At 43.9% G+C, this 27,300-nt stretch overlaps 1 protein-coding gene and 1 pseudogene across 9 annotated transcripts in view; both read left to right on the forward strand.

The window, feature by feature from the left end:
* UBA3 (ubiquitin like modifier activating enzyme 3) overlaps positions 1–27,300 on the forward strand; it is a 109,649-nt gene that overhangs the window by 42,526 nt on the left and 39,823 nt on the right. The gene's annotated exons all lie outside the window — the stretch shown is intronic.
* On the forward strand, positions 22,038–22,125 carry LOC126015346 (uncharacterized; annotated as a pseudogene).

Consider the following 27,300-nt stretch of genomic DNA (forward strand, 5'->3'; position numbering starts at 1 on the left):
GTACAGGCTGGGGTTGGGTGGGGAGGAGGGAGATTTGGGACATTGGTGATGGGAATGTTGCACTGGTGATGGTGGTGTTCTTTACATGACTGAAACCCAAACACAATCATATATGTAATCAAGGGGGTTTAAATTTTATAGATACATACATATATATATATATTTATATAACAGGAAAAATGTGAAGGAGGAAAAAGAAAAATAGGGAGGGAGAAAGGAAGACAGGAAGGAAATAGGAAGTCAGGAAAGGATGGATGGAGAGAGGGAGGGAGGAAGGAAGAAGGTCTGTAAGGGCACTGGGAGGAAGGAGGAAATGAAGAAGGGGAAAATGGAGGGAGAGACAGAAGGAAGGGAGGAAGGAAAAAAGGAAGGCGTTTGAGCACTGCTGTGTGAGAAGCCAAGAAAGGCATGGTCTGCCTGAGGAGTTCCAAGAGTAGTGAAAATTGTGTGGTGACAAAGCAATCGTGAGTTTTAGGGGCCAGAGTGATCGTCTGACGGGTAGGGCGTTTGCATTCCATGAAGACAACCAGGGCTTCCCAGCCGAGCCCAGCAGCCATAAGTTCTTGGGCATTGCTTGGAGAAGTTCTTGCGTGAAGAGCCATGAGTAAGCCATGTACATCAGCCTCATAGGGTGCCATCCAAACCCTGCTCAAACCTTTCTTTTAATATTTGAATTTATTTTCCTTCCCTTTGTTGCTCCTCCCACTTGTTTGGTTGTCATTTATATTTTCTGCAGTGCTCATCACGGGGCGCACTGTTTTGGTTGTGGTACTTGTGCACAGCTCAGCAAGGGGGATTGTCCTTTATTTGTAGCGCCTGGACACCCTGAATTGTAGTGTTCCAGAAACCACATACTCCATTGTGGTGCCACAGGCCCCTGAGAGCAGAGCTGCAGAGTCAATGCTAAGTGAATGTGGGCAGTATTGGGTTTGGACTCAGGGCCTCGGGCTTGTAAGGCAGGCACCTTTAGCTACTGAAACGTCTCCTGGACTCTATGGTTCCTTTACAATTTTACAGATTCTTAGAGGACTGTGAAGTTTTTGGAGCAAGGTTGGAGGAGAAACAAGATATTGTACCATCTCTGCCCTCACCCTTTCTTTTTCTTTTTCTTTTTTCTTTTGGAACAGCGTGCTTTATTCTGATCAGCCTGATTAAGCCTGGTTGGTAAAAAGAAAAACACCTCAACCCACAAATATACAAGTCATAAAAAGTTGGCCAAGGAAACCACACTGTCTTAAAGGAAAATGTTTGTGTGTGTGTGTGTGTATGTGTGTGTGTGTGTTAGAGAGAGAGAGAGAGAGAGAGAGAGAGAGAGAGAGAGAGAGAGAGAGAGAGAGAGAGAGAAAGAGAGAGAGAGAAGTAAGGAGTGGGAAAAAAAAGGGCCCGCCACAGAAGCAGGCAGGGGAGGACAGAGGAAGAGCAGGAGAAAGAGTGAGAAGGAGTGGGGGCATCGGTGGCAGGAAATGTGCACTGGTGTTGTACATTTTATGATGGGATCTTAATCACGAACAACTTTATGATATATTTTATTTATTTATATCTGTATAATCACACCTATAGTTATAATATTTATATGATATATTTTTAATTGCTTTCAGTGCAAAATATGGTTTTGTTTTGTTTTGGTTATTGGGTCACACTCATTGACACTAAGATGTTGGTTATTCCTAGCTATGTGCTCAGAAATCGCTCTTGGCTTGGGGGACCATATGGGATACCTGGGGATAAAACCCGGGTCCATCATAGGCCAGCATGTGCAAGGCAAATGCCTTACCGCTGTACCACCACTCTGGCCCCTCAGTGCAAAATTTTTTTGTTTTTGTTTTTGTTTTGAGGTCACGCCAGGAGTGCTCAGGAGTTACTCCTGGCTCTACACTCAGAACTCACTCCTGTGGGCTGGAGACATAGCACAGCAGGAAGGTGTTTGCCTTAGACGCAGAAGGAGGGTGGCTCAAAGCCCGGGTATCTCATATGGTCCCCCGAGCCTGCCAGGAGCAATTTCTGAGCATAGAGCCAGGAGTAACCCCTGAGCGCTGCCGGCTGTGACCTCAAAACCATAAAAAAAAAAAAAAAAAAAAAGAAGAAGAAGAAGAAGAAATCAGTCCTGCAGGCTTGGGAGGCTATCTGGGATGCCAGGTTTCAAAGCACCATCCTTCTGCATGCAAGGCAAATGCTCTACCTCCATGCTATGTCTCCGGCCCCAGCGCAAAATTTTTTTAATGATATTTAAACACCATGATTTGAGCCTGCCTTCCTGTGAACTTTCCGGGGAGTCTGCCTTCCCGTGAGCCTTCCGTGGAGGTGAGTCGACATGCCCATAAAGGGAGGAGCCACTGAACTTCGCTGGATCTCAGATGCCAGCACCCTTCTGCCTCTCTACTCTGCTGTCCTGCATTTTTGGCCTGATTTCATCCTGGGTGCGGCCCATCTGCCAGCCTGCCTTCCTGTGAGCCTTCCGTGGAGGTGAGTCGACACGCCCAGAAAGGGAGAAGCCAGAGGAGCACGGTTGCTCCGCTCCCCTTTGCCACGGTGCACAGCATTTAGCCGATGAATACAATCACAACACGTAGAAAAACACGCAGTACTAGTGTGAGAATGGGGAAACAACACGGGCCAGTGCCAGACATAGAGAATGAAGATGGCAACTCTGATGACTTGAACATGATCAACCACCTAGTCAGTCTCTCAGATAAGGAGTTTAGAGTTGCAATATGGAACATGTTCATAGAACTCAAACAAAGTATAGAAGAGAAAACTACAAAGAATCAGGAGAATATGAAGATAGAAATGAGAAAACTCCAAACGGAAATTTCAGATCAAATAACAGGTCTGAGAAACTCAGTAGATGAATTGAAGAAAAACATGTTTGAGATTTCCCACAGGTTAACAGCAGCTGAGGATAGAATCAGTACACTGGAAGATGAGATACATAACAATTACATACAGCAGAAGAAATTGGAAAAAAGCCTCAAAGCAAATGATCAAACAATGGAAAAATTACTCAAAGAATGGGAACAGATGAAAATAGAAGTCTGGGTGAGTGAGTGAGAAATGGCTGCAGGTGGGGGTTTCCAGGCAGAGTGCTGACTGCTCTACCTGCAGAATCTCCACCGGGCTGTGCTTCTTCTGAGGAACTGAGCACCGGAAGGGAGCCCTGTCCTACCCTTCTCTGTCTTTCCTGAACTCTGGAAGCTCTCCTCAGAGCCCTGGGAAGCGAACCCCAAAGAAACTACATTCGGAAGCTACCCAGCGAGCCAGTGAGTGAGTGAGAAATGGCTGCAGGTGGGGGTTTCCAGGCAGAGTGCTGACTGCTCTACCTGCAGAATCTCCACCGGGCTGTGCTTCTTCTGAGGAACTGAGCACCGGAAGGGAGCCCTGACCTACTCTTCTCTGTCTTTCCTGAACTCTGGAAGCTCTCCTCAGAGCCCTGGGAAGCTAACTCCAAAGAAACTACATTCGGGAACTACCCAGCGAGCCAGTGAGTGAGTGAGAAATGGCTGCAGGTGGGGGTTTCCAGGCAGAGTGCTGACTGCTCTACCTGCAGAATCTCCACCGGGCTGTGCTTCTTCTGAGGAACTTAGCACCAGAAGGGAGCCCTGTCCTACCCTTCTCTGTCTTTCCTGAACTCTGGAAGCTCTCCTCAGAGCCCTGGGAAGCGAACCCCAAAGAAACTACATTTGGAAGCTACCCAGCGAACCAGAAACTGAGCACCTGAAGGGAGCCCTGTCCTACTCTTCTCTGTCTTTCCTGAACTCTGGAAGCTCTCCTCAGAGCCCTGGGAAGCGAACCCCGAAGAAACTACATTCGGGAGCTACCCAGCGAGCCAGTGAGTGAGTAAAAAATGGCTGGATGTGGGGGTCTCCAGGCAGAGTGCTGATTGCTCTACCTGCAGAGTCTCCACCCGGCTGTGCTTCTTCTGAGGAAACTGAGCACCGGAAGTCTGCCCTGTCCTACCCTTCTCTGTCTTTCCTGAATTCTGGAAGCTCTCCTCAGAGCCCTGGGAAGCGAACCCCAAAGAAACTACATTCGGAAGCTACCCAGCGAGCCAGTGACTCTCCTCAGAGTCCTGGGAAGTGAACCCCAAAAATACAGCATTCTGAAGCTGCCCAGCGAGCGAGTGAAAACTACGCCTGACCAGTGGGGCCTGACTGTGAAAAACTGTGAGTGCTGCCTGTGTGTGTCTCTCTGCTATCCTGTTGCGTAAACCTCCTTAGAGTGGGCTGAAAAGAGGCTCCAGAAGGCACTTAGCTCCACTTCGCTACGCGGCCGTGCACTCTTTCTAAGGAAAGATCTCCATTGCAACAAGAAGGAAAAATCACACTAAGAACGGCGCTATATCACAGAAGCAAACATTTCTCTCCGGACTGTCTTCTCTGTTGCATGCTCGGGCCTAAGATTTGACCCAGTGTGAGGCTTCATCCACGGAGGACTCCCCTCCCTTAGAGGCAAGTCAGCCCATCCAGAAAGGGAGGAGCCAGAGGAGTGTGCTGCCTACATCATATAGACAATGAATACCACCACAACACGTAGAAAAACCCACAATACAAGTGTGACAATGGGGAAACAACGCAGGCCAGCATCAGACATAGAGAATGAAGATGACAATTCTGAGGACCAGATAATGACTGAACAACTAATCAACCTCTCAGATAAGGACTTTAGACTAGCAATATGGAAGGTGCTCAACAGATTCCAAGAAACCATGGATCGAGTTGAACAGAACACTAATAAGAACCAAGAAAATATGAAGGCAGAAATGACAAAACTCCAAACTGAAATAACATGTCAACTAACAGGACTGAAAAAGTCAGTAAACGAAGTGAATGACAAAATGGATAAGCTCTGGGACAGGGTATCAGAAGCTGAGAATAGACTTGGTGCTGTGGAAGATGAGATACATAACAATTCCATACAGCAGGAGAGATTGGACAAAAAACTTAAAGCAAATGAGCAGACAATGGAAAAATTAGTCAAAGAATGGGAACAGACGAAAATAGAAGTCTATGATAAGATCAACAGAAACAACTTAAGAATCATTGGAGTCCCAGAGATCCAGGAAGAAAATTTCCAGGAAGAATCAATGGTCAAGAACATCATTAAAGAGAAACTTCCAGAGCTAAAGAATATATGTGATCAAATCCTGCATGCCCGAAGAGTACCAACCAAAAGAGACCCCAGAAAAACCACCCCAAGACACATCCTAGTCACAATGACAAATCCCACAGATAGAGACAGAATTCTGAAAACAGCAAGATCAAAAGGGGAAATCATGTTCAAGCAAGCTTCCCTGAGATTTACAGCAGACCTGTCACCAGAAACACTCAATGCCAGAAAGCAGTGGTGGGATATTGTGACAAGACTGAATGAAATGAATGCTTCACCCAGAATACTATACCCAGCAAAACTCACTTTCCGGTTTGATGGAAGAATACATGGTTTCACAGACAAAAAACAGCTCAGAAACTTCACAGACACAAAACCAGTCTTAAGAGAAAAACTGAAAGACCTAATCTAAGACAAGACTACCCAAAAGACACACCAAATTTTGAAATAAAGATGGCGTTAAATCCCAGGACAATTCTTTCTCTCAACGTCAATGGACTAAATGCACCAGTTAAGAGACACAGAGTGGCTAAATGGATCAAAAAACTCAATCCAACCTTCTGCTGCCTACAAGAAACGCACCTGAATAGTCAGAACAAACATAGACTCAAAATAAAAGGCTGGAGAAAAATCATCCAAGCAAACAACACCCATAAAAAAGCTGGAGTAGCCATACTAATATCAGATAATGCAAACTTTATACTCAGGAAGGTTGTAAGGGACAAAGACGGACATTTTATATTAATCAAGGGGTACGTAGAGCAGGAAGAATTCACTCTCCTAAACATATATGCACCGAATGAGGGGCCAGCAAAATATTTAATACAACTGTTGACAAATCTGAAAAATAATATCAACAACAACACAATAATTGTGGGGGACCTTAACACGGCTTTGTCAACACTGGACAGGTCAACCAGACTGAAACCCAACAAGAATATATTAGACCTGAGGAGAGAAATGGAAGAAAGAGGCCTAGTGGATATATATAGGACACTCCATCCCCAGAAACCTGGATACACATTCTTCTCCAATGTACATGGGACATTCTCCAGGATAGACTACATGCTGGCACATAAAACATACCTCCATAAGATCAAGAGGATAGAAATTTTGCAGACTACCTTCGCTGACCACAAGGCTCTGAAATTATTTGTGAACTCCAAAGGGACTCAGAAGAAACACTTTAACACCTGGAAGTTAAACAGCCTCATGCTCAATAACCAGTGGGTCCGAGATGAAATCAAGGAGGAAATAAAAAGGTTCCTGGAAACAAATGACAATAAAGACACAAACTCTCAGAACTTATGGGACACAGCAAAAGCAGTACTGAGAGGAAAATTTATAGCTTTGCAAGCACACATCAGGAAGGAAGAAGGAGCTTACCTGAGTAGCTTAATGACACAGCTAATAGAACTAGAAAATGCTCAACAAAAGGACCCAAGAATAGGAAGACAGAAGGAAATAACAAAGCTGAGAGCAGAAATCAACGAAGTGGAAACTCAAAAAACAATCCGAAAGATCAACGAAAGCAGAAGTTGGTTCTTTGAAAAAATAAACAAGATTGATAGACCACTGGCAAACCTAACAAAGAAAGAGAGAGAGAGAAACTTGATAACTCGTATCAGGAATGAAAAAGGAGAGATCACTACTGATATGACAGAGATTCAAAGGGTAATCAGAAACTACTTTGAAAAACTCTACGCCACTAAAAATGAGAACCTGGAAGAAATGGATAAATTTTTGGACTCTTATAATCTTCCACGGTTGAAGGAAGAGGATGTAGCATATCTAAACACCCCCATCACCATTGATGAAATTAAAACAGTAATCAAATGTCTGCCGAAAAACAAAAGCCCAGGTCCAGATGGATTCACTAATGAATTCTATCAAACTTTCCAAGAGGAACTACTGCCAATCTTGGCAAGACTCTTTCATGAAATTGAACAAACAGAAACACTTCCAAATAGCTTTTATGAAGCCAACATCACCTTGATACCTAAACCAGACAGAGACGCTACCAAAAAAGAAAATTACAGACCAATATCACTGATGAATGCAGATGCAAAGATCCTCAACAAAATCCTGGCAAATAGGATTCAATGCCTCGTTAAGAAGATCATCCACTACGATCAAGTAGGTTTCATCCCAGGAATGCAAGGCTGGTTTAACATCCGTAAATCTATCAACATAATACACAACATCAATAACAAGAAAAATAAAAACCACATGATCATATCAATAGATGCAGAGAAAGCATTTGATAAGGTCCAACACCCATTCTTGATCAAAACTCTCAGCAAGATGGGAATGGAGGGAACCTTTCTCAATATAGTGAAGGCCATCTACCACAAGCCAGTGGCAAATATTATCCTCAATGGAGAAAAACTGAAAGCCTTCCCTCTAAATTCTGGCACAAGACAAGGCTGTCCTCTCTCACCACTCCTATTCAACATAGCACTGGAAGTACTTGCTATAGCGATTAGGCAAGAAAAGGATATCAAGGGAATCCAGATAGGAAAGGAAGAAGTCAAGCTCTCACTGTTTGCAGATGACATGATACTCTACTTAGAAAACCCTAAAGACTCTATCAAAAAGCTTCTAGAAACAATAGACTCATATAGCAAGGTGGCAGGCTACAAAATTAACACACAAAAATCAATGGCCTTTCTATATACCAATAGTAATAAGGATGAAATGGACATTAAGAAAACAACCCCATTCACAATAGTGCCACACAAACTCAAATATCTTGGAATCAACTTGACTAAATATGTGAAGGACCTATACAAAGAAAACTATAAAACTCTGCTCCAAGAAATAAGAGAGGACACACGGAAATGGAAACGCATACCCTGCTCATGGATTGGCAGGATTAACATCATCAAAATGTCAATACTCCCCAAGGCATTATACAGATTTAATGCCATCCCTCTAAAGATACCCATGACATTCTTCAAAGAAGTGGATCAGACACTTTTGAAATTCATTTGGAACAATAAACACCCTAGAATAGCTAAAGCAATCATTGGGAAAAAGAATATGGGAGGAATTACTTTTCCCAACTTTAAACTGTACTACAAAGCAACAGTTATCAAAACAGCATGGCATTGGAATAAGGATAGGTCCTCAGATCAGTGGAATAGGCTTGAATACTCAGAAAATGTTCCCCAGAGATACAACCATCTAATTTTTGATAAAGGAGCAGGAAATCCTAAATGGAGCAGGGAAAGCCTCTTCAACAAGTGGTGTTGGCACAATTGGATAGCCACTTGCAAAAAATTAAACTTAGACCCCCAGCTAACATCATGTACAAAGGTAAAATCCAAATGGATTAAAGACCTCGATATCAGCCCCAAAACCATAAGATATATAGAACAGCACATAGGCAAAACACTCCAGGACATTACAGGCATCTTCAAGGAGGAAACTGCACTCTCCAAGCAAGTGAAAGCAGAGATTAACAGATGGGAATATATTAAGCTGAGAAGCTTCTGCACCTCAAAGGAAATAGTGCCCAGGATACAAGAGCCACCCACTGAGTGGGAGAAACTATTCACCCAATACCCATCAGATAAGGGGCTAATCTCCAAAATATACAAGGCACTGACAGAACTTTACAAGAAAAAAACATCTAACCCCATCAAAAAATGGGGAGAAGAAATGAACAGACACTTTGACAAAGAAGAAATACACATGGCCAAAAGACACATGAAAAAATGTTCCACATCACTAATCATCAGGGAGATGCAAATCAAAACAACGATGAGATACCACCTCACACCCCAGAGAATGGCACACATCACAAAGAATGAGAATCAACAGTGTTGGCGGGGATGTGGAGAGAAAGGAACTCTTATCCATTGCTGGTGGGAATGCTGTCTAGTTCAACCTTTATGGAAAGCGATATGGAGATTCCTCCACAAACTGAAAATCGAGCTCCCATATGATCCAGCTATACCACTCCTAGGAATATACCCTAGGAACACAAAAATACAATACAAAAACCCCTTCCTTACACCTATATTCATTGCAGCTCTATTTACCATAGCAAGACTCTGGAAACAACCAAGATGCCCTTCAACAGACGAATGGCTAAAGAAACTGTGGTACATATACACAATGGAATATTATGCAGCTGTCAGGAGAGATGAAGTCATTAAATTTTCCTATACATGGATGTACATGGAATCTATTATGCTGAGTGAAATAAGTCAGAGAGAGAGAGAGAAAAACGCAGAATGGTCTCACTCATCTATGGGTTTTAAGAAAAATGAAAGACACCCTTGTAATAATAATTTTCAGACACAAAAGAGAAAAGAGCTGGAAGTTCCAGCTCACCTCAGGAAGCTCACCACAAAGAGTGATGAGTTTAGTTAGAGAAATAACTACATTTTGAACTGTCCTAATATTGAGAATGTATGAGGGAAATGTAGAGCCTGTTTAGGGTACAGGCGGGGGTTGGGTGGGGAGGAGGGAGATTTGGGACTTGGGTGATGGGAATGTTGCACTGGTGATGGGTGGTGTTCCTTTTATGACTGAAACCCAAACACAATCATGTATGTAATCAAGGTGTTTAAATAAAAAAAATTATGCATAAAAAAAAAGAAAGGACAGAACTAAATATCCACGCCAAAGGCAACAACAATGGAATCAAGAGACCAAACTTTAACAATATAAACTTAAAATGAACCTGTTATACTGCAGTCTGGGGGGGGGTGGGCGATGCACTTGGGGAACATTGATAAAGGGAGGTGGACATTTGTGGTGGGATTGACACTGGTGGTGGGATTGACCCTGATTTATTGTATGTCAGAAATCCACTGTGAAGAATTTTGTAAATCACAATGATTTACAATAAAATCAAAATTAATAATAATAAAAAAAAAAAAAGAAAATAGAAGTCTATGATAAGCTCAACAGAAACAACTTAAGAATCATTGGAGTCCCAGAGACTCAGGAAGAAAATCTCCGGGAAGAATCAACAGTCAAGAACATCATTAAAGAGAAACTACCAGAGATAATGAATACATGTGATCAAATCCTGCATGCCCGAAGAGTGCCAACTAAAAGAGACCCCAGAAAAAACACCCCAAGACACATCCTAGTCACAATGACGAATCCCATAGATAGAGACAGAATTCTGAAAGCAGCAAGATCGAAAAGAGAAATTACATTCAAGGGAACATCCTTGAGATTTACTGCAGACCTGTCAGCAGAAACACTCAAGGCCAGAAGGCAGTGGTGGGACATAGTGACAAAACTCAATGAAATAAATGCTTCGCCTAGAATACTGCACCCAGCAAAACTCACTTTCAGGTTTGAAGGAACAATACATTGTTTCACAGACAAACAACAGCTCAAAAACTTCACAGACTCAAAACCATTCTTAAAAGAAAAACTGAACGGCATACTTTAAGACAAGGCTTACCAACAGACACACCAAACTTTAATATAAAGATGGCACTAACTCCCAGGACAATTCTTTCTCTCAATGTCAATGGACTAAATGCACCAGTTAAGAGACACAGAGTGGCTAAATGGATCAAAAAACTCAATCCAACCTTCTGCTGCCTACAAGAAACGCACCTGAATAGTCAGAACAAACATAGACTCAAAATAAAAGGCTGGAGGAAAATCATCCAAGCAAACAACACCCAAAAAAAAGCAGGAGTGGACATATTAGTATCAGATGATGCAAACTTTATACTTAGGAAAGTTGTAAGGGACAAAGATGGACATTTTGTATTAATCAAGGGATATGTACAGCAGGAAGAAATCACCCTCCTAAACATATATGCACCGAATGAGGGGCCAGCAAAATATTTAATACAACTGTTGACAAATCTGAAAAATAATATCAATAACAACACAATAATTGTGGGAGACCTCAACACGGCATTGTCAACACTAGACAGGTCAACCAGACTGAAACCCAACAAGAATATACTAGACCTGAGGAGAGAAATGGAAGTAAGAGGCCTAGTAGATATATACAGGACACTCCACCCCCAGAAGCCTGGATACACATTTTTCTCTAATGTACATGGGACATTCTCTAGGATAGACTACATGTTAGCACACAAAACATATCTCCATAATATCAAGAGGATAGAAATTTTGCAGGCTGCCTTTGCTGACCACAAAGCCCTGAAATTATATATAAACTACAAAGGGACACAGAAGAAAAATTTTAACACCTGGAAGTTAAATAGCCTCATACTGAATAATCAGTGGGTCCGAGATGAAATCAAAGAGGAAATCAAAACCTTCCTGAAAACAAATGACAATGGAGACACAAATTATCAGAACCTATGGGACACAGCAAAAGCAGTACTGAGAGGAAAATTTATAGCTTTGCAAGCACACATCAGGAAAGAAGAAGGGGCATACCTGAATAGCTTAATGACGCAGCTCATAGAATTAGAAAGTGCTCAACAAAAGGATCCAAAAATAGGGAGGCAGAAGGAAATAACAAAGCTGAGAGCAGAAATCAATGAAGTGGAAACCAGAAAAACCATCCAAAAGATCAACGAAAGCAGAAGTTGGTTCTTTGAAAAAAATAAACAAGATTGATAGACCACTGGCAAAACTAACAAAGAAAGAAAGAGAGAGAAACTTGATAACTCGTATTAGGAATGAAAAAGGAGAGATCACTACTGATATGGTAGAGATTCAAAGGGTAATCAGAAACTACTTTGAGAAACTCTATGCCACTAAAAATGAAAACCTGGAAGAAACGGATAAATTTTTGGAATCTTATAATCTTACACAATTGAATGAAGAGGATGTAGCATATCTAAACACACTCATTACTATTGAGGAAATTAAGAAAGTAATCAAATGTCTGCCCAAAAACAAAAGCCCAGGACCAGATGGATTTACTAATGAATTCTTTCAAACCTTTCAAGAGGAACTACTACCAATCCTGGCAAGACTCTTTCATGATATTGAAAAAACAGGAAAACTTCCAAATAGCTTTTATGAAGCCAACATTACCTTGATACCTAAACCAGACAGAGATGCTGGTAACTGCTTTTTTAAGACAAGCCACCACTTCTTTCATCTCCTGTCCCAGACACATGATGGACTCATTTGCCCTTGAGTTCTTTCATCTCTTGTAGTTTTATACTTATTTATAAATTGCATAGCAACCTTTTATTGCTATTGCAAGGATATTGTTATTAATGCATGTATGATAGATATTACATTTGTTAATATTGTGATACAAACCAAAAGTGTAACAATATAAAAAGAAGAAAATATCTGTCCCTCTCATCTCAGTGCAGATGATGATGGTTTCAAACAAATATGGCTATGTTTGTATTGCACAAATGTAACACAGATTTAATCAGTGCCACCTGAAGTAGTCCTCTGGGCTCTTCTCTGAGTATTTATGAGCTCTACAAGTTGTGGCCCAATAGTGGAATGAATGAAAAATGGTGACGGGAGACAGACGAGTCATAAAGTTCTTCTTCCATGGTTGTGGAATACCCCATCAAACACTATCACAAAAATGAAATATGATATTTGACTGCGATGCATACAGGCATTTCAAATAGTTGTATTAAGGCATAGTTGCTATATAATGTCACCCATTTGAGTATATAATGAACCAACTTTGGTAACTTGAGGAAATATGTGCATATCCACACAATTCAATAATACCACATTTCAGTCCTCCTAAAAAGACCCTTCGTGCCAATTTTAATCAATCACATACTCATTCTTCCTCAATGATATGCACCCAACAATTCTTTGTGTCTAGCATGTGTTTTCATGGACTTCTCAGAGAGATGCTAGCAGACACTATACAGATTATTTTTGGTTTCTTGCAATTTTGCTTGGGTTAGTCCAAGTTTGTGACGTGTCTTAGCAGATTCTCTTAAACTGTCCTAGGGTCGAGCAACAGTTTAGTTCTCCTTCACCAGTAAGTAGACACTTGGTTCTTGTCTGTTAGGAGCAAAGCTCTGAATATCTGAATGGCAGCCTGTGGATATATGTGTTCCATTCTCTTGGATACAGGCCTAGGAGTTGAGCTTCTGGGCAGCTGATACTATACATTTATACTTAACAACTTTACATACTGTCAAGTTTGTTTCTACATCATATGAAAATGTCAGGACCTCCACATTCTCTTCTTTACTAGTGTTCTTTTAAGTAATTTAGTTCATCAATTTCTTGTACCCCACTGTTGAATATAGTTATAAGCATTTATTTTTCATTTAGCGACCATTCATTTATCTTGTTAGGTAAAATCTCTATTTCAATATTTTAATTTTAATTGGGCCGTGTAGATGGGAGATGGGAGCTCCTCGCAACACCACACTGGGGAATACTCCTGGGAGTGTTCAGGGGAGAATGAGATTTGGGTGGGACTGAACAGGATATATAGATGTGCAAAACGAGTGCCATAACCCCTGTGCTCCCCCCATTAATGCCATTTAAAAATATTCTGAGTCGGGGAGGGGGGAGAGGAGGGGCACCGGTGGTGGAATGTTTCAGTGGTGAAAGGGGGGGTGTCCTTTTTATGACTGAAACCCAACTACAAACATGTTTGCAAACATGATGTTTCAATAAAGATATTCTTTTTAAAAACTTTTTAAAGTTGAAAAATAATTCTGAACTATAAATACCAGTTGTGAAACAAACCCTACTTCTGGGGCCTCTAAAGACAGTGCATGGCTGGGCCCGGAGAGTTAGCACAGCAGTGTTTGCCTTGCAAGCAGTCGATCAGGACCAAGGGTGGTTGGTGCGAATCCCTGTGTCCCATATGGCCCCCCGTGCCTGCCAGGAGCTATTTCTGAGCAGACAGCCAGGAGTAACCCCTGAGCACCGCCGGGTGTGGCCCAAAAACAAACAAAAAAAAAAGAGAGACAGTACATGGATAGCAACTGAACATAAGAGATTCACTTAGGGGCCCAAATACAAAGTATGGCTTCCATTTTTTTTTTTTTTTTTAGCTATTTTCCTAGCACAAGTCTATCTGTACGAATCCTAAAATACCAAATTGTATAAACCATTCTTCCCCAACAATAATAACTATCATTTATAAGCACCCCTAAAATATCCAGAAGTTTCTACTTGTCTACAGCTCAGGTGCTTCATTCTTTGACACTGTAGGTTGACATGACGGCTTTGATGTGTTTATTTTTCACAGAGGGTTTTCTTTTTACATGTTGGTACTGTGGGGCATGTTTGATTATTCGCTGTTCCAAGTCCATAAAAACTGAGAGTAGAGTAATGAAGCTATGTGGAACAAAACACAGCATCAGGTGCCCGCAGTCCTGCAGCATAACAAAAGAAAGCAATGGAGCTCGATAAGCTAGACCATCCGGTAAGATTCAAAGGTTCTCAAAGTAACATCAACTTCAATTTATTAACTGGGGATAATATAGAATGAACAGATGAGGGCAGGAAAGGAAAGGAAGCAAAACCAGAACGGGGAAATGGGGGAAAGAGGATGGACGGTGCGAGGGAGAGGGTCGTGATTATAGGTGGCAGATATTCCTTGCTTGGTTGCTTTTGGATCCATTGAAAAATGGTAACTTAGCCAAAAATGACCCCCAACCCTGGCTTGTGTGTTCTTGTGGAGCCGGGTGGCTTTCCACCATGTCCTCCTGGGTGTCAGCGTCCTGGTGTAAAGCCAGGATATCTGCGAGGAGCAGGTACTCGGCCCAGTTCAGCTCCTGACACCTGCCACGAGGGTCTTCCTGAGGAGCATTCAGGTCAATCTCGACCCATTCTTCGAGTTCCACCTGGGTGGGGAAAGAGGCAGAATGGAATTTGTGGAGAACTGACCTGAGGAAGGACAGTCCCTCCCAGGCGTCCCACAATGTCCGTGGAGGTGAGGTGGCCCCTGTGTGCCGCGGAAGTGGCGGTTGAGAGGAAATGGAGGGAGGGAAATCCAGACTTAGAGTGTTTGACCCTGAAACAGAGTGGGGCTGTCAAGCTGACCTTGGCCTCTGCGCCACTGGTCTTCACCACGGCCTCCTCTTCGTCCCGCATGAGCTGCAGCACCTTGGCCCACTGCTCATCTGTTTTTTCCACCTCATGGCCTGCGGAGGAGCCCCAGGGTGTCAGAAAACCAGAGCCAGAGCAGAAGGGGCCCCTCTGAGCGGCCTCGGCTCCTCCCTCCCAAAGGGGGCCTCACACTCCCTGCAGCTGCCACTCACTCTCGGTGACACTGAGCTTGGCTTGCAGCTCCTGCTTCAGCTCCTCTGTGGTTTCCAGGAGACCCTGGAGGGGAGGGAAGGAGGTCAGGAGGGCTGCAGGGGGACGCCAGCTCCAGGCCTTCCTGCCCCACCGCCCAGGAGGCCGGCCTCTCACTTGGGTCTCGCTGAGCTGCTCTTTCAGGTGACAGATCTTCGCTTGGGCCTTTTCCTTCTGGTTCTGTACTTTTTCTCTCTGTTGCTTCTGAAGCAGCACTTGCTGCTTCAGTTCCTCATTTTGGATGGTCAGCTCCCTAGAGCTGGCCAGGTACTCTTGGAACTGGTCCATACACCGCTGCAGCTGGTGGAGAGATTTTAACTGCTCCTGGCGCAGGGTCAGCGCCTGCTGGTCCTGCTCTCTCATCTGCGGGCAGAATGCTGGAAGTGAGGCTGGGCAGCAGTGATAGCACGGTCCGGAGTTGGGACACGCAAGGCCACTCTCAAGTCAAAGCTGACAGATCATGGGACAATCCGTTATTCTGTCAGTTCCCTGCGCAAGTCCTGATGAAATTCCTCTCGGGACCTACGACATTGGGCTAAACTCTCTCAGGCCACTGGCTCCATCCATCACCCCCACCCCTAGGAGCCTCCACCCCGGCTTAAGGGTCCTGAGTCTCAGTGCTGCTGTGTGGACTGCGTGGTGAAGTGCAGTTAGCGCATGGCTGAGACCACCCAGTGTGTCTCCTGCTGCTGTTCCTTGACCATCCCCTCCAGGCCTTCATGTCCTCGAGACCCTGGCATCCCCGCTCTCCGTTTCCTGATAAAACTCCCTAAGTTCTTCTCTTGCTCTGGGCCCAGGAGCATGTCCTTCCAGCCCCTCGATGGTCCCTCCCACCTCCTGCCATGCTGGAGCCGGAGTTACCTTCCTCCTTAGGTCCACCAGCTCCTCCTGCAGCAGTGCGACCTTGGCTCCTAGCAGTTCTTGCTCTACACACTGGAAGACACGGGTGGGCCTGTCAGCACCTCAATAGACCCTCCTTGGTGGACTCGTGTTCTTTCATGCCACTAGGGCTCTCTGCTCTCCCTTTCCTCTTGGAAAAGGGAGAGGAGCATCATGCTTGGAGGAATGACAAAGGGCAGACCTCTTCATTCCATCAGAGAGCAAGAAGGAAACAAGGAGTACATCCTGAAGAGACCCAGCAGCAGCAACATGTGCGTCCTTTCCCCTGGAGTCCTCTCACCATGTTGCTGCCTATTCAGTGTGCATTGAGTCCCCCTCATCAGGCCCAGGAGGATGAAAGGAATCCAGAAGGGCTCCATCCATCCTCCCCAAACTTGTCCATTTTAGGAACCAGTACCAGCATTGCACTGGAGGGGGGTTGCTTCAACAGAGATGCCAGTGCTGAACGGTCCATCTGACAGGACACAGTATAATCCAACATGACATAGGACAGATGAGTAGAGATACAAGACCCTGGTGTCTTTAGGTTGCCCACCAAGAAGGTGGTCAAGGTCCACTCCTGCCCATCTGGTCCTAACTCAAGGCCAAAGGTCAAAGTCATCTGAGAAACAGGAAACACACTGAGGCAGTTTCCCCCCATGTCAGACTGAGCATAGCCTGGGCATGTGGGGACCAGTAATTGCTCTGGGTGCAACGTCCTCCCCCTTCCTGCAAAACTACACAGGAAAGAACTTACTCCCTTGGGCTTCTGGCACTCCTGGCCACTGCCTCTGATGTTGTTCTTAGTATGCCTCTTGCCAGGGACGCATTTATTTTCATTTTCATACTTTCTCAGCTGCAGAAAAGCAAGACAGTATACTGATTCTCATCTCTTTATTACAGCCCATTGACAAAATTCTTTACTAATTGTCCCTAGAAAAGGACAGTGATATGACAGGATGTAGAATCCCCAAGTAAATTCAACTAAATTGGGCTCAAACTTGGATGGGGAGGAGGGAGGCATAATTTATGTAATTTAACTTGCTTTTTCTAACTCCAAAACTCGGGGGCAAACCCATGGTATATTTCGTAGATTCATGAGCGTATCAGTCTTTGGATGGGGGTAGTGGTGGTGGGTCCCATCTTGCTTAGATCTTGGTTAGAGCCATTGTCACAGCTGGCCTTAATCTTACCTCTGGAACCTGAGCTAAGCAAGTCAGACCTGGGGAAGTCAGGCCACTAAACCTCACCTCCCCAAGTTTTGTTGGTTCAAATGTTTTCTCTCAGGAGAAGCCAGAAAATCTGGACATAGCAAGAGCCCGACAAAGTCTGTGGCACTCCAATACCTGTGAGGGTCATGTTTAGGGGACAGAACCTACTTGAAGTTCACTTCAGGGGATCAGTCCTAAATTCACTCTAGAGAACCTACCTGATAGTATGCAATGAGAATGGGAGGGCAAGCAATTGTGGAGAAAATGCCCAAATTCCACAAGAGTCAAAAAGACAGAAATCCACTCAGCCAAATTTTTATGTAGTGGATGGAGTGTTAAGAGTTTTAGGGAGGTTGCAGAGACCTGCCTCAAATCCTGTTGTGCACAGTAGACTGTGCCAAAGTCTCACTTAGTGAGATCTCTGAGCACAACTCAGTGTGGGCACCAGACAAAATAACTGTCAGGTGAAGTGGTAGCGCTTTGGGCACAATGAAGTCCAAAGATGGGCCATAGTAACATGTAAGGTAGCCAACTGCCCTAGCATCGCACTGGACATAGTAACACATGAGAGAAAAAAAAAAGATGAAACTCTAGGTAGGGCCCATGGACATGGGAAAATGGTCCAAGGCCAGGCTCTCGTCTAGCGGGGACAGTCCTGATTCCTCCCTCTCTGAGTTCACTTAGGGAACCTTATGAACATGACCCAGGGTTTTGGAGCCCAAGAGGTCTGGGTTAGATGAAGGAGGAGGTTGTGGGTCCCGCAGAGGGCATCCTTGGAGTCACCAAGCTAGTTTGCCAGGGGGCTCAGTCTTGGGGTGCTTGCCACACACATTGACATCATGGGGCCATGACAGAGCCTTAGGCTGTCCATCCATCCCGCCCACACTTGCTTTCTTACTATTATTCTGGCTCTAGCCAACTGCATCTGTCGCTTCTCTTCGAGTAGCTGATCCAGATATGGGGTTTGGGAGGGGATTTGGGGGTCCATCTCTTCCGATCAGTGGGGTCGCCACTACTATACTCCGCCACGAACGACGTCTCCACAGAGACCGAAAGATGCACTAGCTCGTGGGCGGGGCTCAGGGTCTGGACCCTCATTGGCCAGGGAGAAATCCAGAATCCCGCGAGCCTGATGATGACACACAATGGGGGTGACCCGCGCCTGTGTCACCGGCCTGGACAGGCACGAGATGCTCTCCAGCCACCATGCTCTCTCTTCCCAGCATGGGGGTTTGGAACGTCAATGCCCAGAGAGGAGGAGAGGAGGGTCCCCCCAGGGAAAGCATGTCCTTCTCTGGACAGTACAGTCCAGCCCCTCCCTAGCTCTGCCCAGGACTGTCTCCTTGCCAGGAATCAAGTCCAGGGATATTCATCCTTGATTCCTTCCCTGTAGGTCTTTTCCCTACAGACGTTTATCATTTTTTATGAACATTCAATAAATCATTATAACGAATATTTACTGTTAGGAGGGAGGAAGGAAAGGAAAGGGGGAAGGAGGAAAAGAGGGAAAGAAGGAATGAAGAAAGGAAAGAAGGGAGGAAGGGAGGGCGGGAGGGAGGAAGGAAGGAAGGAAGGCAGGCAGGAAGGCAGGAAGGAAGGAAGGAAGGAAGGCAGGCAGGAAGAAAGGAAGGGATGGAGGGAGGGAGGGAGGAAAAAAGGGAGGGAGGGAGGAGGAAGGAATTGAGGCAGAAGTAATAGCATAGTAGGTAGGGCATTTGCCTTACACAAGACCCATCTGAGTTGAATCTCCTGCATCCCATATGGTTTCTAGGCCCTTTAGGAGTGATTGCTGAATCCAGAGCCAGAAGTAAACCCTGAACATCACAGGGCGTAGCCCCCAAACTAAAGCAAAACCAAACCAAACAAAAAGAAAATACTGATTTTGGATCTATGTATGTGACAGAAAGGTGCCTGGCTCAATGATTCCTTAAGGCTCAAGCTGCTGATTTAATCTGATTTCTTCTCTTGACCTTAAGATTCCTGTCTTGTTTAATTTTAAGCTCTTAGTGGTTAAGATAGAGAAAAATCAGGGCTTTTTTAAAAATCATTTTTGAAGCACAAATTGCTTGAAATTATTATTTTACAAAATCTGCCCTGTTTAGGAAAGAAGTCCCCTCATAAGGTACTTAATCAAATTATTCACTTAAAAAGTAAAATTGAGGGGCCGGGCGATGGCGCTGGAGGTAAGGTGCCTGCCTTGCTTGCGCTAGCCTAGGACGGACCGCGGTTCGATCCCCCGGCGTCCCATATGGTCCCCCAAGAAGCCAGGAGCAACTTCTGAGCGCATAGCCAGGAGTAACCCCTGAGTGTCACAGGGTGTGGCCCAACCCCCCCCCCAAAATAAAGTAAACTTGAAAATGTAATATGTAAAACTAAAGCATGGTGGTCCTTTTTTTTTTTCATAGAGTCCCAAGGGATATACTCAGCATTTTTGGATATATTCAGTCAGCCAGACCAGATAGTTTAAGACCCCACTGAAGCCCACCAAGACAACCCCACCTATATTGGGGACAGGGACTGAACTTGGGGTCTCATGCATATGTGCCCACCCTTTGAGCTTTCTTCCATGCTTTGGTGGATTCCATATTGGAATTCAAATCAAAGATAGAGACCTGGACCCCTCCTCTAACATCTTAGCTTCAAACCATTCCAAAGTACCTATGTGGGAACCAGACTTTGACAACTAAGCAGACTCAACCTTCGTTTTTGCCTGACACAGAGTTTTATCTGCTGTCAATTTTGTTTGTTTTTGTTTGGCGGCTACTTCCAGTGCTGCTCAGGGGTTAGTCCTGGTTCTGCTCTCAGAATTTATTCCTGGTGGTGCTCAGGGGACCATCTTGGATTCTAGAGATCAAACCCAGATTGATTGCATACAAGGCAAACACCCACCCTACTGTACTCTTAGTCTAGCCCTTGCTCTATGAAATTTAAAAAGACCCAGCTATACCACTTCTAGGAATATACTCTAGGAACACAAAAACTCAATACAAAAATGCACACCTATATTCATTGCAGTGCTATTTACAATAGCCAGAATCTGGAAGTAACCCAAATGCCCGACAACAGATGAGTGGCTAATGAAACTGTGGTACATTTATACAATGGAATACTATGCAGCCATCAGGAAGAATGAAGTTATGAAATTTTGCTAGACATGGATGGACATGGAAATTATTACGTTGAGTGAAATAAGTCAGAGGGAGAGAGATAGACACAGAATAGTCTCACTCATCTCTGGGATTTAAGAAAAGTAAAAGACATTATTCTAATAATACTCAGAGACAATAGAGATGAGGGTTGGAAGGACCGGCCATTATCTGAAGCTTAAAACCAAGAGTGATGAGTGCAGGAAGAGAAATAACTACACTGACAACTATCATGACAGTAGTAATGAGTGAGAGAAGTAGAATGCCTGTGTGGAAATACGGGTAGTGGGTGGGGGAGGAGGGAGTTGGGGGGCATTGATGGTGGGAATATTGCACTGATGAAGGGGGGTGTTCTTTTTATAACTGAAACTCAACTACAAACACGTTTGTAATCATGGTGCTTAAATAAAGATATTATAAAAATAAATAAATAAATAAATAAATAAATAAATAAAATGGCCATTTCTGTTTGGACAACTAGTATAGTGGGTAAGGTACCTACCTTGCAAGCAACCAAGAGGAATTTGATTCCCCTTACTCCATGTGACCCCTGAAATCAGAGCAGGAGCAAGCCCTGGGCAGAGGTGGAGGTGGCCCCCAAGCCAAACCAAAACAAACCAGAGAAACATTTCCACGAATCATTCAAGACTGTGCCGGGCCATATTCAAGCATCTCTTAGGGCAACTGTTCCTCAGCAGAGCTCAGGAAGCCCAGAGCCTCATCAGCAATTCCCCGGGCACTGGCCCGGCAGTTCAGAGCCAGGGCCCGGGGGCTCAATGCTGCTCAGAGCTCAGTGCTGAGAGTATCTCAGTGCTTGGGGATCTTCAGGGCTGTTCCCAGCAAAGCCCTGGGCACCATGTGATTACAGGAATCTAACCCGGGATGGGCGCTCAGCGTGTGCCCTCACGCCTGGATCATGGCACCTATTTAAGGCATCTTGCTGGCTCGGCTCCCTGCCAAAGGATGGTTTTCCCAGAAGGGGCTCAAGCTGAGAAACTATGACTGATCTGCAGCCCCCCCCCCAAGCTGACCTCAGGCCACTGTGACCCTCTCATTCTGTCTGCAAGGAATCATCCCAGGGGATGTTCCAGGTACAGCAAGTCTCTAAGGCAGGGCCCACCCAAAATGATGGAAAAGTCCCTACAAACCGAGGTCTGTCTGAAGACCAAGGGGCAAAGCACAATTGTGATTGGGTGACACATGAGTAAAGGCAGAGATGGCGGCTCACCCCACATCCTGCCCATTGTGCCCCCCCAATCTGGCAGTTCTATCTCCGTCACCAGCTCCTCTTCCACATTCTCATCCTCAAAGCCAGCCCCCAACTACGGGTACTAGGCACAGACAGGATCCCTGGTGACTCTGAAGACAGATCTTGGGGACTTGTCGTTCTTCTCTTTCAGGGAAAAGAGAAAGGAAGGAAAAGTAAGGAAGATATTAAATACAAGTGAAAACATGTCCTAAAATCCAAAAAAAAAAAAAAAAAAAAAAAAGGTGGAATTGGAACGATACAGAGAAGTTTAGCTTGGCCCCTGCGCAAGGATGGCACGCAAATTCATGAAGCGTTCCATATTTTTAAGGGCTGGAAGTTACAGCTCATCTCATGAAGGCATGAGTTTAGTTAGAGAAATAACTACATTTTGAACTGTCCTAATAATGAGAATGTATGAGGGAAATAGAAATCCTGCCTAGAGTACAGGCTGGGGTTGGGTGGGGAGGAGGGAGATTTGGGACATTGGTGATGGGAACGTTGCACTAGTGATGGTGGTGTTCTTTACATGACTGAAACCCAAACACAATCATGTATGTAATCAAGGGGTTTAAATTTTATAGATACATATATATATATATATATATATATATATATATATATATATATAAAAGGAAAAAAGTGAAGGAGGAAAAAGAAAAATAGGGAGGGAGAAAGGAAGACAGGAAGGAAATAGGAAGTCAGGAAAGGATGGATGGAGAGAGGGAGGGAGGAAGGAAGAAGGTCTGTAAGGGCACTGGGAGGAAGGAGGAAATGAAGAAGGGGAAAATGGAGGGAGAGACAGAAGGAAGGGAGGAAGGAAAAAAGGAAGGCGTTTGAGCACTGCTGTGTGAGAAGCCAAGAAAGGCATGGTCTGCCTGAGGAGTTCCAAGAGTAGTGAAAATTGTGTGGTGACAAAGCAATCGTGAGTTTTAGGGGCCAGAGTGATCGTCTGACGGGTAGGGCGTTTGCATTCCATGAAGACAACCAGGGCTTCCCAGCCGAGCCCAGCAGCCATAAGTTCTTGGGCATTGCTTGGAGAAGTTCTTGCGTGAAGAGCCATGAGTAAGCCATGTACATCAGCCTCATAGGGTGCCATCCAAACCCTGCTCAAACCTTTCTTTTAATATTTGAATTTATTTTCCTTCCCTTTGTTGCTCCTCCCACATGTTTGGTTGTCATTTATATTTTCTGCAGTGCTCATCACGGGGCGCACTGTTTTGGTTGTGGTACTTGTGCACAGCTCAGCAAGGGGGATTGTCCTTTATTTGTAGCGCCTGGACACCCTGAATTGTAGTGTTCCAGAAACCACATACTCCATTGTGGTGCCACAGGCCCCTGAGAGCAGAGCTGCAGAGTCAATGCTAAGTGAATGTGGGCAGTATTGGGTTTGGACTCAGGGCCTCGGGCTTGTAAGGCAGGCACCTTTAGCTACTGAAACGTCTCCTGGACTCTATGGTTCCTTTACAATTTTACAGATTCTTAGAGGACTGTGAAGTTTTTGGAGCAAGGTTGGAGGAGAAACAAGATATTGTACCATCTCTGCCCTCACCCTTTCTTTTTCTTTTTCTTTTTTCTTTTGGAACAGCGTGCTTTATTCTGATCAGCCTGATTAAGCCTGGTTGGTAAAAAGAAAAACACCTCAACCCACAAATATACAAGTCATAAAAAGTTGGCCAAGGAAACCACACTGTCTTAAAGGAAAATGTGTGTGTGTGTGTGTGTGTGTGTGTGTGTGAGACAGACAGAGAGAGAGAGAGAGAGAGAGAGAGAGAGAAAGAGAGAGAGAAGTAAAGAGAGGGAAAAAAAAGGCCCGCCACAGAAGCAGGCAGGGGAGGGCAGAGGAAGAGCAGGAGAAAGAGTGAGAAGGAGTGGGGGCATCGGTGGCAGGAAATGTGCACTGGTGTTGTACATTTTATGATGGGATCTTAATCACGAACAACTTTATGATATATTTTATTTATATATATCTGTATAATCACACCTATAGTTATAATATTTATATGATATATTTTTAATTGCTTTCAGTGCAAAATATGGTTTTGTTTTGTTTTGGTTATTGGGTCACACTCATTGACACTAAGATGTTGGTTATTCCTAGCTATGTGCTCAGAAATCGCTCCTGGCTTGGGGGACCATATGGGATACTTGGGGATCAAACCCGGGTCCATCATAGGCCAGCATGTGCAAGGCAAATGCCTTACCGCTGTACCACCACTCTGGCCCCTCAGTGCAAAATGTTTTTGTTTTTGTTTTTGTTTTGAGGTCACACCAGGAGCGCTCAGGAGTTACTCCTGGCTCTACACTCAGAACTCACTCCTGGGGGCCGGAGACATAGCACAGCAGGAAGGTGTTTGCCTTAGACGCAGAAGGACGGTGGCTCAAAGCCCGGGTATCCCATATGGTCCCCCGAGCCTGCCAGGAGCAATTTCTGAGCATAGAGCCAGGAGTAACCCCTGAGTGCTGCCGGCTGTGACCTCAAAACCATAAAAAAAGAAGAAGAAGAAGAAGAAGAAGAAGAAGAAGAAGAAGAAGAAGAAGAAGAAGAAGAAGAAGAAGAAGAAGAAGAAGAAGAAGAAATCAGTCCTGCAGGCTTGGGAGGCTATCTGGGATGCCAGGTTTCAAAGCACCATCCTTCTGCATGCAAGGCAAATGCTCTACCTCCATGCTATGTCTCCGGCCCCAGCGCAAAATTTTTTTAATAATATTTAAACACCATGATTACAAACATGTTTGTAGCTGGGTCTTAGTTATAAAAAGAACACCCCATTCGCCAGTGCAACCTTTGTGTCCCCATCTTTCTCCTCCCCACCCCCTACCTGTATTCAAGACAGCATTCTACTCTCACTTATTAACATTGTTTTTTAAATTTTTATATACTAATATAAAGTATTTATATCAATATAAAATATATGAAATAAATAAAAATAAAATATAAAATATTGATAATTTTTAAAATGTCCAAGGAGCGATAGCGCAGTGGATATGGCTCTTGTTTTCCATGCGGCTGACCTAGATTTAATACTTGGCAGCCCATATAGTCCTCTGAGCTCTCCAGGAGTGATTCCTGAGTTCAGAACCAGGAGTAGCCCCTGATCACAGCAGCATGCGGCTCCAAAACAAAGAAAAATGGTTCTTCCTAGTTCTGATGAAAAGAGTGATCTCAAAAGCTAATAAAAGTTTTAGAAATGTCAGAAATTGTGCTATCTGTTTAATGTGCATTTTCTTCACTAGAGATGGGTGTTTGTATGTACATAAATCTATTGGTAGCTAGCTTACTATACCCTGATGAGCTAGCCTACTATAGGTATAGCTGAAACCCTACTATACCTATGAGAGAAAGAGATTGATATGTAGGTAGTTAGGTGGGAGGGTAGGTGGGTGAATGGGTGGGTGAGTGGATGGATAGATAGATGATAGATAGATAGATTAGATAGATAGATGATAGATAAATAGAAAGAAGATATGTAGAGATAGATTGAGTGTGTTTGGACTCTAGAAACTGAGAGAATCCCATCGGGACCAGGTTGGTGTTCAACAGTGTGTTGGGTTGAGCTGGTCTCTTTCTGAGTGAGGCTCTCTAGATCGAGGCCACCCCAGAAATTCCCAGATGGCACTCCCACCACAGTTTCCAATGATTTCGTAGAAATCCTGGGATTGAGTTTCACTGAACCACATTGGATTCAGTGCTCATCTTTAGACTCGTCATTGCAACCTGAGAGAGAACATACATTGGATCAGTCCTTCATGTGGGGAAGAAATGATGATCTACATGTGACACTCTTCTAAACAACATATAGGTCCTGTTAACAGAGAAAGAGAGGATGGACTGATGATGACTTTGTCTGCAAGAAAGGGGGGGCGGGGATTCTGCGTACTTCTCAGTCCCTATTGGGGCCTGTGCATCCTCTCAAGACACAAGAAGCATCCCTACTACCCTCTGGAAGACCTTCTCAACCTTTGGGAAATGAGAGCTCCTGAAAATGAACTTTTGTTTTCATGGGGAGAAACATTACTGATGATTTTGGGTTTCCTTTTTAAATACCACTCTCTTTGGCTCTAAAAATATATACTTTATATGTTTAAATGGGATAGTTTTGTATTTAATCCCCTGCTTGAGGACTTAGTATATTCTCTATATGACACATGAAGCAAGGAAAAAGAAATGAGTGGGTGCACATGTGTTCCTGACGGGGTGAAGGATGATAAACCAATTGTAAGTGTTTTCTTTTAAAACATAAAGCTTCAGAAAGTTACCACAGCATGTTAATTGCCTTGCCATGTGGCTGATCCCTGGGTTCAATGCCTGGTACCACCTGGGATTCTCCAAACACTTCCAGAGTGATTCCTGAGCACAGCCAGAAGCAAGTCCAAAAGCAAGGTCGATGGTGGCCCCAAATAAACAAATAAAACAGAGAAAATCAGAGCTGAGAGCTAGCACAGTGGTTATGATGAATGTCCATCATAGCAAGAGGTTGGGGCCATTTTATATATTTACAGAGGAGTTGTCCCATCTGCTTCTAGCATTTGGCCCTCTGATGCTCATTCTATTGAGTCTCCTGGGGAATCTCTACCTGTGAAATTGGCTTACCTGGGTTCAAAAAAAATGCACTGCCAGATATTTTAGGTGGTAACTGCTTTTTTAAGACAAGCCACCACTTCTTTCATCTCCTGTCCCAGAGACATGATGGACTCACTTGCCCTTGAGTTCTTCCATCTCTTGTAGTTTTATACTTATTTATAAATTGCATAGCAAGCTTTTATTGCTATTGCAAGGATATTGTTATTAATGCATGTATGATAGATATTACATTTGTTAATATTGTGATACAAACCAAAAGTGTAACAATATAAAAAGAAGAAAATATCTGTCCCTCTCATCTCAGTGCAGATGATGATGGTTTCAAACAAATATGGCTATGTTTGTATTGCACAAATGTAACACAGATTTAATCAGTGCCACCTGAGGTAGTCCTCTGGGCTCTTCTCTGAGTATTTATGAGCTCTACACGTTGTGGCCCAATAGTGGAATGAATGAAAAATGGTGACGGGAGACAGACGAGTCATAAAGTTCTTCTTCCATGGTTGTGGAATACCCCATCAAACACTATCACAAAAATGAAATATGATATTTGACTGCGATGCATACAGGCATTTCAAATAGTTGTATTAAGGCATAGTTGCTATATAATGTCACCCATTTGAGTATATAATGAACCAACTTTGGTAACTTGAGGAAATATGTGCATATCCACACAATTCAATAATACCACATTTCAGTCCTCCTAAAAAGACCCTTCGTGCCAATTTTAATCAATCACATACTCATTCTTCCTCAATGATATGCACCCAACAATTCTTTGTGTCTAGCATGTGTTTTCATGGACTTCTCAGAGAGATGCTAGCAGACACTATACAGATTATTTTTGGTTTCTTGCAATTTTGCTTGGGTTAGTCCAAGTTTGTGACGTGTCTTAGCAGATTCTCTTAAACTGTCCTAGGG

This window comes from Suncus etruscus, chromosome 7 (assembly GCF_024139225.1).
Source record: "Suncus etruscus isolate mSunEtr1 chromosome 7, mSunEtr1.pri.cur, whole genome shotgun sequence".
Lineage (NCBI taxonomy): Eukaryota > Metazoa > Chordata > Mammalia > Eulipotyphla > Soricidae > Suncus > Suncus etruscus.